The 8,937-nt window shown below is 48.1% G+C and overlaps 1 protein-coding gene across 1 annotated transcript in view; it reads right to left on the reverse strand.

The window, feature by feature from the left end:
- TAL2 (TAL bHLH transcription factor 2) overlaps nucleotides 1-7,852 on the reverse strand; it is a 30,890-nt gene extending 23,038 nt beyond the window's left edge. The window contains exon 1 of the mRNA XM_071580737.1: nucleotides 7,791-7,852. The gene's annotated coding sequence lies outside the window, so the exon portion shown is untranslated. The remainder of the gene's footprint in view (nucleotides 1-7,790) is intronic.
- Nucleotides 7,853-8,937: the final 1,085 nt, after the last annotated feature.

Consider the following 8,937-nt stretch of genomic DNA (forward strand, 5'->3'; position numbering starts at 1 on the left):
TAACAATATTTGCTGAGCCCTCCCTTGGTTTGCTCACAGCAGATACTGTGGACCTTCCTTACAGGTCAGAACAACTCCACAGTACTGAGGGAGAGGCGGGTCCGAGGAGGGCTGAGGGGCAGCAGATTAATTGGCTGACTTCATTAGCTGCCTGCAATAAAGTTGCTGTAAAAGACAGGCAAAGAAGAGACTATGATGGTCTCAGCACACTGACCTCGAAACACTTTGATCTCTGCAAGAAGGAACAGGTCCTTTTTCTGATCAGGCAATGAATGCATTACAGAGGGAGGCATCATTAACCCTGCGAAGTCACAGCAGGCAGCCAAGTGCTAAAGGCATCGGCAGTGCAGGGAAGTCATCACAGATGGGGATGGGAAGCCTTTGATGGAGGCGGAACCCAAACTCCTTCATTGGTGGTGTTCCTGTGTTTCCAGGTGTGTTACATGTATTTACTGGGTTCACAGAGCAAAACAGCACCCAACACCACTGGCATCCTTTGCCCTGTCTGTGCCAGGACTACAGGTCACAGAAATGCTTTTCTTTTAAAGCACAGGGTGGGAGGCCTTATCCTTTCCCTGTAGAGGAGTGGAGGAGGATCCTGGGGCTGAGAAGGTGTACTCAAAGAAAAAATTCCTCCTTTTTTTCCAAATAACACACAAAACCCCACTGCATCCCCCTTACCTGGCAGGATGGAGGGGTATAATCTGTACTGGCATAACTGCTCTGTGGATCAGAATGTGAGTTCAGATTGTAGGTGTGTGCCTGGTTTAGCTCCCCTGCTAAAGGTTGTCTGCCCTGCAATAACATCTGCATGGCAGTGTAACAGCAGTCATGGAGGCTGTGCTTGGCAACAACTGCTTATTTCAAGCACTGTCCTTTCCTTCCTAGGCAGGACCTTGGGAATTCTGTGTGTTTCCTCTTCGAATGTGGCTGGAAAGGAACATGGTAAAAAGAAGTTTGCAAGGCATCTGTGTTTACAGATAGATGTCATGGTTTAACCCCAGTTGGCAATCAAGCACCTCACAGCCACTCGCTCATCACCCACCCTGCAGTGGGATGGTGTCATGTGAAAGGTGGGAGTTCAGATATTTGCCGGTCTGAAGCCCTGGCAAATTCAAGAACCTGGTGTCTGACAGTCTGGGCATCTTGTAATGAGACCTTTCACCAACAGACCAGCCTTGTTAGGGGGGACTCAGTAGAGCCAAGACCCCTCGGCAAGTCCTGCCAAGGTGTTTTCCCATGGCAGCAACTGCAAGGATTCATTTCCTTCACTTTAACAGTTCACAGAACACAGAATAACACCTTTATTAACACAAATTATGACAGATTAATAAGGTTCAGAGGTTGCTGGCGATAGTGTCTACTGCAAAAATATGTTTTTAAGCAATCTACTGATACACATATTAAATAAGCGCAAGGTCTGATACAAAGCAACCTACTCATGTGCTATGCAGTAAGCACAAGCAAAATCTCTAGTCCTAAAGCAGCATTTAATACACATACAATATATTTCTCACTCAAAGCATCCTTGTGGGGAAGATGGACTCAGTCCATGAATCAGTTTTGGTAGAGGTCTTCTCCCACTTCACCCCTATCCCCAACTAACTTTTATACTATTTTCTTTATGTTTGGAAGGAGTTTGAGTGGCTGTAGTCATAAATACCTTTTATTTCTGATTGGTGTAGCTGATGGGAGGGGGCTGGTAGTTGTGGGTTGGCAATTGAGGGAGGGGGTTGACATGGGTGTTGGCTGCAGCAGCACAACATCTTGATTCTCCCTTGTCACAGGGACTGCACGGTCTTGATGCCACGGCGTTCTCCCATCCTGCTGGGATTAGAATGGAATGGGCCACGTGGTCTCCCACTCATTCCACACTCCATTCTGTGTCTCTGAGCAGGGGTTTATTGCTGTACTGGGGAGCATTTGGTCTACCTCAGTCTGTCCAGGGAGTTGCAGCTGCTTTTTAACCTAGAATTCTGAATGCCCTCTAGGTTTAACTCTACCCATCATCTCATGGATGGGGAGGAGAATGGGGAAAAACATCCCCTGTAAAACTCAAGGGTTGAGAGAAGAAGAGTTTAGTAACTTAATTAACTCCTGAAAGTTAATACACAGAGCATAATGTTCTCTGAAACACTTGGATTGTTCAGCTCACCTCTCTGGGCAGTGCTCCCTGATGCTTCTTATGCACCTGCCCACTGGCACAGCCTGGGAAGCTGCAAAGTCCTTGATTTGGGGTAAGCACTTCCCATCCTGAATCCCAAACACAGCACTGCACCAGCTACTGAGAAGAAAACTAATTCTGTCCCAGCTGAAACCAGGGCAGTAAATAAAAAGTTTATCCAGGGAATAAGGCACCACATGTCTGGTCAGCCATGGAGGGCACCCTCCCTCATGACACAAATATATCTTAGCTTCCCCAAATAAAACAATTGATTAAAAAAAACCTCAAAACAAACGAGCAGCCTGGCCTGGCTCCTGTCTTCACCCGCTGTCACCTATTTAATCTTCTCTCCCTTTCCATGTTTGTTCAGAAATCCCTCTTTCGGTGCAGCTGGAAAGGTTGTTACCAACACGCAACCAAGCCTGAATGATGAAAATGTGAGCTGGTTACACACACTCAAAGAGTAAACACACAGTTTTTTCAACAGAATATGCTCCTGCTGCCCCACCAGGCTTAGGAGACACTGCCCTGGACAGTGGCAGTGATAAACAAGGGCCAGTGGCAGCTTAGGGAGAGAGGCCACACAGTTCAACAGCAGTTCCTTGTGGAAGCCGCTTCACTCAAGAGTTTTGACTTTTCTGACAGCAAGTGGCTGGGTAAAAGGTGCTGTAATTAGTTGCTTTATGTCAAGAAGAGCCACTTGGCTTATCCTGGTTTTGAAGTGAAAGAACTGAATGGCTGAGCTGGGGAAAAGCAGACACTGAAGCAACACAACCACCCAAAGGGCATAATTTTGGAACTCCAAGTTACAAGTCCACACTCAAGGCCTAAACCAAAGCACATCAAAGTCATCATAAAACTTCCTTGAACTGATTTTGGAACAGAATGAAAACCCTGCCCCATGGGAGCTGCTGCTGGAATGTCAAGTTTGCACAAGACACCAAGCTGGAAGGATTGACTGATTCCTGTTGCCATGCCAGGGTGCCTCATCAGTCTGGGGAAATGAGCTGATGGGGACCACATGAAGTCCCACAAGGAGACTGTGGCATCTCCAGGCGATGGACTGGAAACATCCCTAAGGGATGGATTGTGGCCCAGAGTCCTTTGCTGCTTATGTTGGGGTACCAAGTGTCACCCAGCCAGCTCATGCCCAGACTCCAGGATCAGTATTACTGACACCTTTGCCAGGCACACAGACAGTGACACTGAATGCATCCCCAGCTGAGCTGCAGTAACACCACCTGAGTGCTGTGGCTGGTACTCAGAGGGGAGGGATGCCATCAGAGCAACCCTGATAACCTGAGAGGTGGCCCCCCACCAACCTCCTGAGGTTCAACAAGGTCACTGGCAAGCTCCTGCACCTGGGTCGAACAATCCCAAAAAATTACCAGATTTCCAGGTAATGACAACAAGACAGGCAATCATGAAGTTTATTCCACTTACCAACCAAACACATTCCTGAAGGCCTCCAGGAGTACAAATAAAACAACTTTTCTCCAAACTATTCCCCTGTGTTTAAATACCACAAACATTCCCTACGGCCCACTCTGATCTTCCTTGGTGAAATTTAAGCTTCTTGCACTATGAACCAAGTGAATGGGATGTTGTACTTGCCACATCCTTCTCAGCAGGAGCAATCCCAGTTCTTTCAACATTTCCTTAGGTGGTTTCATACACTCCCCAGCCTGTCCACCACCCAAGGTGAGGCCAGGGCTGATCCTACGCTGAAATGCACAGAATGATTTGGGTTGGAAGAGACCTTTGGAGAGCATTCTAGTCCAGCCCCCAGCAAAGAGCAGGGGCATCTCCAACCAGGCCAGGCTGCTCACAGCCCATAACACAGTAGCAGGAGTTCCATTTCACTCTTCCTGCAGGTGCCAGCAACAATTCCTACGTCCCCCTGGATTTCCCTTGCTCCCAACATCATTCTGTGCACTCAGCATGTTACCAACCACAGCTTTAATTACTTTCTGTGTCATAACCCAGTACAGGTGCACACAACTGCAGTGTCAGACATGTCCTTGCAGCCCAAAATCCAGGTATGCCGTACCCACTAACATGCCAGCTAATTACTCCAATGACAAAAGGAGGCATTCAGAGTTTTAGAGCCAGAAGAGGAGTGTTATGAACACACAGTCCTTTCTGCAAAGCACCAGGTAGGGCATTTCACCCAGTATTTCCAGGTAGAATATGTGACTTCTCTTTCAAGCTGTAGGAAAGATTTATGTGAGGAAAACAGGCCCAACCACAACAGTGTTAGTTTCTCTAATTTAAGGACAAAATTTTCATAGTCCCTTCCTTTTTTTCAAGGGCAAAGCTCTCTTCCACCCCCCTGAATTAGAGCAGTGACCTGGGTTTGGTGTCATCCAGCTCAGAACTCATGTGCTCTGCAGCAGCCTAAATCAGTGCAACACTAATGCATCAAACTGGCCTCAGCAGAGAACTCACCATCCAGTGCTATTAAGCAAGATTATCTGCTGATGGAAATGGGCTGCTGGTGCCACTTTACCAAGCCAGCTGATGCAGATCACTGAACACAAGTGCCAGACAGGCTTTGATGTGCTTGCACGTGGTTTCTCAAGTTCCTGGGTTCTGTTCTGCAACACACAGTATGACAGAAACACATGAAGAGAGAGAAAACAAGCCTAAGATCCTTGTGGATCCCTTCCAACTCAGAATATTCTGTGAAATGTGTAAACTATGAGGGAGCTGCCCCTGAAATTCTTGAATTGCTGTGTGAACTCAAGAGGATTCCAACAATGAGTAATAAAGGAGAGAACCAACTTCCTCAAAGTCACTGTGACAAGCCAGTCCTTGGAAGGGAGGCATCTGTATTTTTACACAGATGTTACTCATTTAACATTTCATTCATCTGGGGAAAACACACAATTCCAACTGACAGTGCAAAGCAGAGACTGGTTTTCTCTTCAGCTGACAGACTTTAGACTTATGATGAGGGTAGAGAACTTTAAAGCAGCCAAGAATCAAAGAAATCAGCATCTCCCAGACTCTGGTTCAAGAGAAAGGGTGTAACAAGATCAGCTGCTTCTTTTTCATTTGGACAGCAGAGAAAGACTCAAGCACAGAGCAGCAGCAATTCACTGTCACTCCCAGTATGAGCTCTGGTATAGAGTGTAATTCTGGAAATAGGACTTTTCTTAAGCTCATATACAAATGATGATTCCAATATCCCTTTTATAAAAGCAAAAAGTTATGGAAAACCACTACAGACTCATGGGAAATAGGAACTCCCCCCAGCTGGAGATCAGATTAGCCACAGTCAGTCCTTAACTACAGACTGACAGTTGTCTGATGTGTTCTCAGAGACACCTGGAGTCAAAGGTTTTACACATTTCCACAAGTAAAATATTCCAGTTTCTACACAGGTGGATCCATTTGCATTCTTCCCATTTATTTCCTACCAACCACAGAAAGGGAGCACATACACCCCTTCCTTTTTGCAACCATCCTTTATGGCTTTGGGAAATGGCCTTCTACAGTCCCTTTCTTCAGGCAGTGCTATTTCTTCAGTCTTTCTTGTCTCTTATTTTGGAGCTTTGAACATTTTCCTCTCTAACAGCTGCAGACACCTCACATGCCTTCTTTTCTGCAGGAAAGTCAAGGAACTCTACCTGTTGTTTAAGGCCACAAGGGGAATTTAGGAAGTGCCCTGCTCTGCAGAGCATTTTGAACATGAAGGTACTTACTAAGTTAAGAAGGTGACACAGAATCAAGAATCCGTTTCAGATGAGGAAATTCAGGACAACCCATCAGGAAACATGCCTAGATCTGGATGTTCCCATGGGAAGGGTGAGGCTTCAGCCTCCAACTTTAAAACAGCAGCAGTTCCATGATGTTTCTACCACCCCTTGGGCCTCAATCTGTGTCCAGACACGAGATCTCTGGTCAGGGTACTGCACAATGCGTGACAGGAGACATGCAGAAGGGCACTCTGTGCAACTGAAGGATCCCTTCTCCTGTAGATGGGGATCTGCCTTGTTTCAAGTACCGTGTTGTGTCCAAGTATCTTTATTAAAACATAAAAGCTCAACACAGTCAATAAGCAGCGTAAGAAACAGTTCAGAATTTGTCTCTGTGCATTATGTCACAGTAACTGCAATGAAGTGTGTTAAATCCTGCACAAGATGACAAAACAAAGGATGAAACAGCACCTCGAGTTGCAAATTAGACTCTTCTTCTTTTAATCAGTGTTAAATACACACTTGTATCTTCTGAAGAGGAAATATTTTAACCTCAAGAAACCTTACAGGTATAACCAACCATTCAAGACATCCTCCCTTTTCAGGGACATGCATTTTTTTTCCCATTAGTCTTTTCATCTACAAATACAAAGTCAAAAATTAGACAGGATCATAATTTTCTGACAGCAGCTCTTCTTTCATTGTAAACACATGTTACATCTGAAAACCTTACAGGCTTTTTGCATGTTATCAAACAAGTTCATGACAACAGAGTTATGAACATGAAAACCAAGAGAACACTTGCTTTTTTCACTTGAAGGAAGAAAATACAGACCATTCTACCTGAGAAATCATCCCTCATATGATGTAATGTTTACTTGACAGAGTTAGAAGGATTTTACAGCTCTCTCCTCTTAATTAGGCAGAGTTAGCAAAGTTCCCCTACTATCTGAACAGCCAGCATGACAAGTTGCTGAATGATTCACTCTGGGCCCTCCAGTGGCAGGAGAAACTGAAACTGAGGGGATTGGCAGCAAAAAGCAGGCAGCACAGTCCAGGACAATAGGAGGGAAGCCCCAGACTGCAGGTGGAACGATGCAGCACTAAAACTGTCCCATGGCTGTGCCACCTCTCCAGAACAGGACACACTCAGAACTCGGCTGGAAACTGGAGATGAACAGAGACAGGTTTGTTTCAAGTCAATGTGAGCACCATCCAGTCCCTTGGCACTGGTTCACCAGCATTCCTGGCTCTGCACCAAGCACTGTAACTGGAACTCACAAGCAGCTCCAGTGCCCTTGTTGTCTCCTGCACAGCAGGACTGGAACCTGGACACAAACTCCTTGGAAAGGGAGTATCCCCACCCAAATTACTGAAGAGAGCCCACTTCACTGACCAAAAGCACAACTAGAATGTTGGAGATGGGGACTATATGGACATGCAGGAATGGAGGAGGGCAAGGGATCGCCGTACGGAGTTCAACGTGTGGAAGGTCCAGGAAGACCCCCATGAATCCGGACAGTGACTTGACAACAAGGACTTTCTCAGTTATCCGTTATTTCCCCCATTTTTTAATAAATTAAAGTTGTCTATTGCTCTCCCAGTTCCAGAACCTTCCCCAGGCAGGCAGGAGCTGTCACCAAGGGTGCAGCTACCATTGGTCGGCTCCCTCTAGGGGGCGGGCCCAGCCCTGCCTGTCACAAGTCCCCACCCCATTTCACTCCCCCTCAACTCTCCTACCCTATAGTTGTTAGCGGATTTGCATGCTCCGCCTTAGTTCCTCCCCTTTTCCAGAACCTTCCCTATCCCAAGTTATATAAACCCCTGTTCCCCTCAATAAAGTTGGATCAGCCTGGATCTTCGGATCAGGTCAGACCATCCTTGGCTCCTGGGTGTTTGGTCTCATGTCGCGAGGCAAACCTTACCTAGGGCCAGGGAATCCCGGCGAACGACAACTCAGTCGGCAGTCTGCGAACCCCCGTCGCTGGTCTGGTCCCTTCCCAAAGAGACCAAGGCTGTGACAGATGGTGCCAAAACCCGGGAACTGTCGGCTGAGTCTGTCGTTCTAGATAGGCTTGCTGCTGTCCCGATCGGTGATAGCCGCAGGAGTGTTCTGAGACACTGCGGTCCGGCAGTCTCCCCCGGCAGAGACTGGGCATCGGACCCACCTCATCGTTGGAGCAGGCGACCAGCGAGAGAGGTGAGCTGTCGGGGTAGCCCCTACCCTTCCTACCCCCATCTCCAATTCCCCCGAAAAGACTGAGAGACTCGGAACTCTATACTAACACCAGGGGAGCTGCTCTTGGGAAATCCGAGCGCCCAATTTACAAAAAGATCAGAGCAGTCATCGAATATCAGGGCCATAAATATGATAAAGCTTCCCTGAAGGCCCTGGCAACTTGGATTAACACCCACCAGTTGCAAATCCCAGAAGAACTAAACATCAAGCACTGGGATAATCTGGGAGCCACACTTTGAAGAGCAGAGAAAAAAGGGGACAAAACGGCGGCAAAGGCGCTAATTGCCTGGAGGCTAGTATATATGCTGCTCCAGGACCGCCAAAGGACTGGGCTTAACCACCCGACCGTTAATTCGGCAAGGGCACAAGATGGCGCCTCGAAGCCTTCGTCCTCCCCTACCAGCCCCAAGGACAAGAACAAGGACAAGATGGCGGAGGGGGGACACTGCATGGCTCGCGGCGAATATGGCGGCGGCGCGAAACACCTCGTGGCCTGGGACAATGAGGGGGGAGCTGTGGGAGGAGCTGTTGACGGGGAACGATGGGAGGGACCACCCGAGTACACGGCCCCTGAGGCACCGCCCAAAGGCTACGCCCCTCATGGTGTCATGGCCCCGCCTTCACCTGGTGGCCACGCCTCCGCCCAGGCCTAGAGCCCCGCCCATCTGAGTCAACATGGCCACGCCCATGCAGCTAGGCCCAAGGCCCACTCGAGGGAGGCCTACCCACCGCTACCACCGAGGCCTCCCTGCCACCGTGCCCTGCCCAGTCTGCCCTGCGATGCGGCACCGGAGAAGCCGTGTAGGCCCGAGGCCCTGGCCAGGCCGCAGGCC

The sequence above is a fragment of the Pithys albifrons genome, chromosome Z (genome assembly GCF_047495875.1).
Source record: "Pithys albifrons albifrons isolate INPA30051 chromosome Z, PitAlb_v1, whole genome shotgun sequence".
Lineage (NCBI taxonomy): Eukaryota > Metazoa > Chordata > Aves > Passeriformes > Thamnophilidae > Pithys > Pithys albifrons.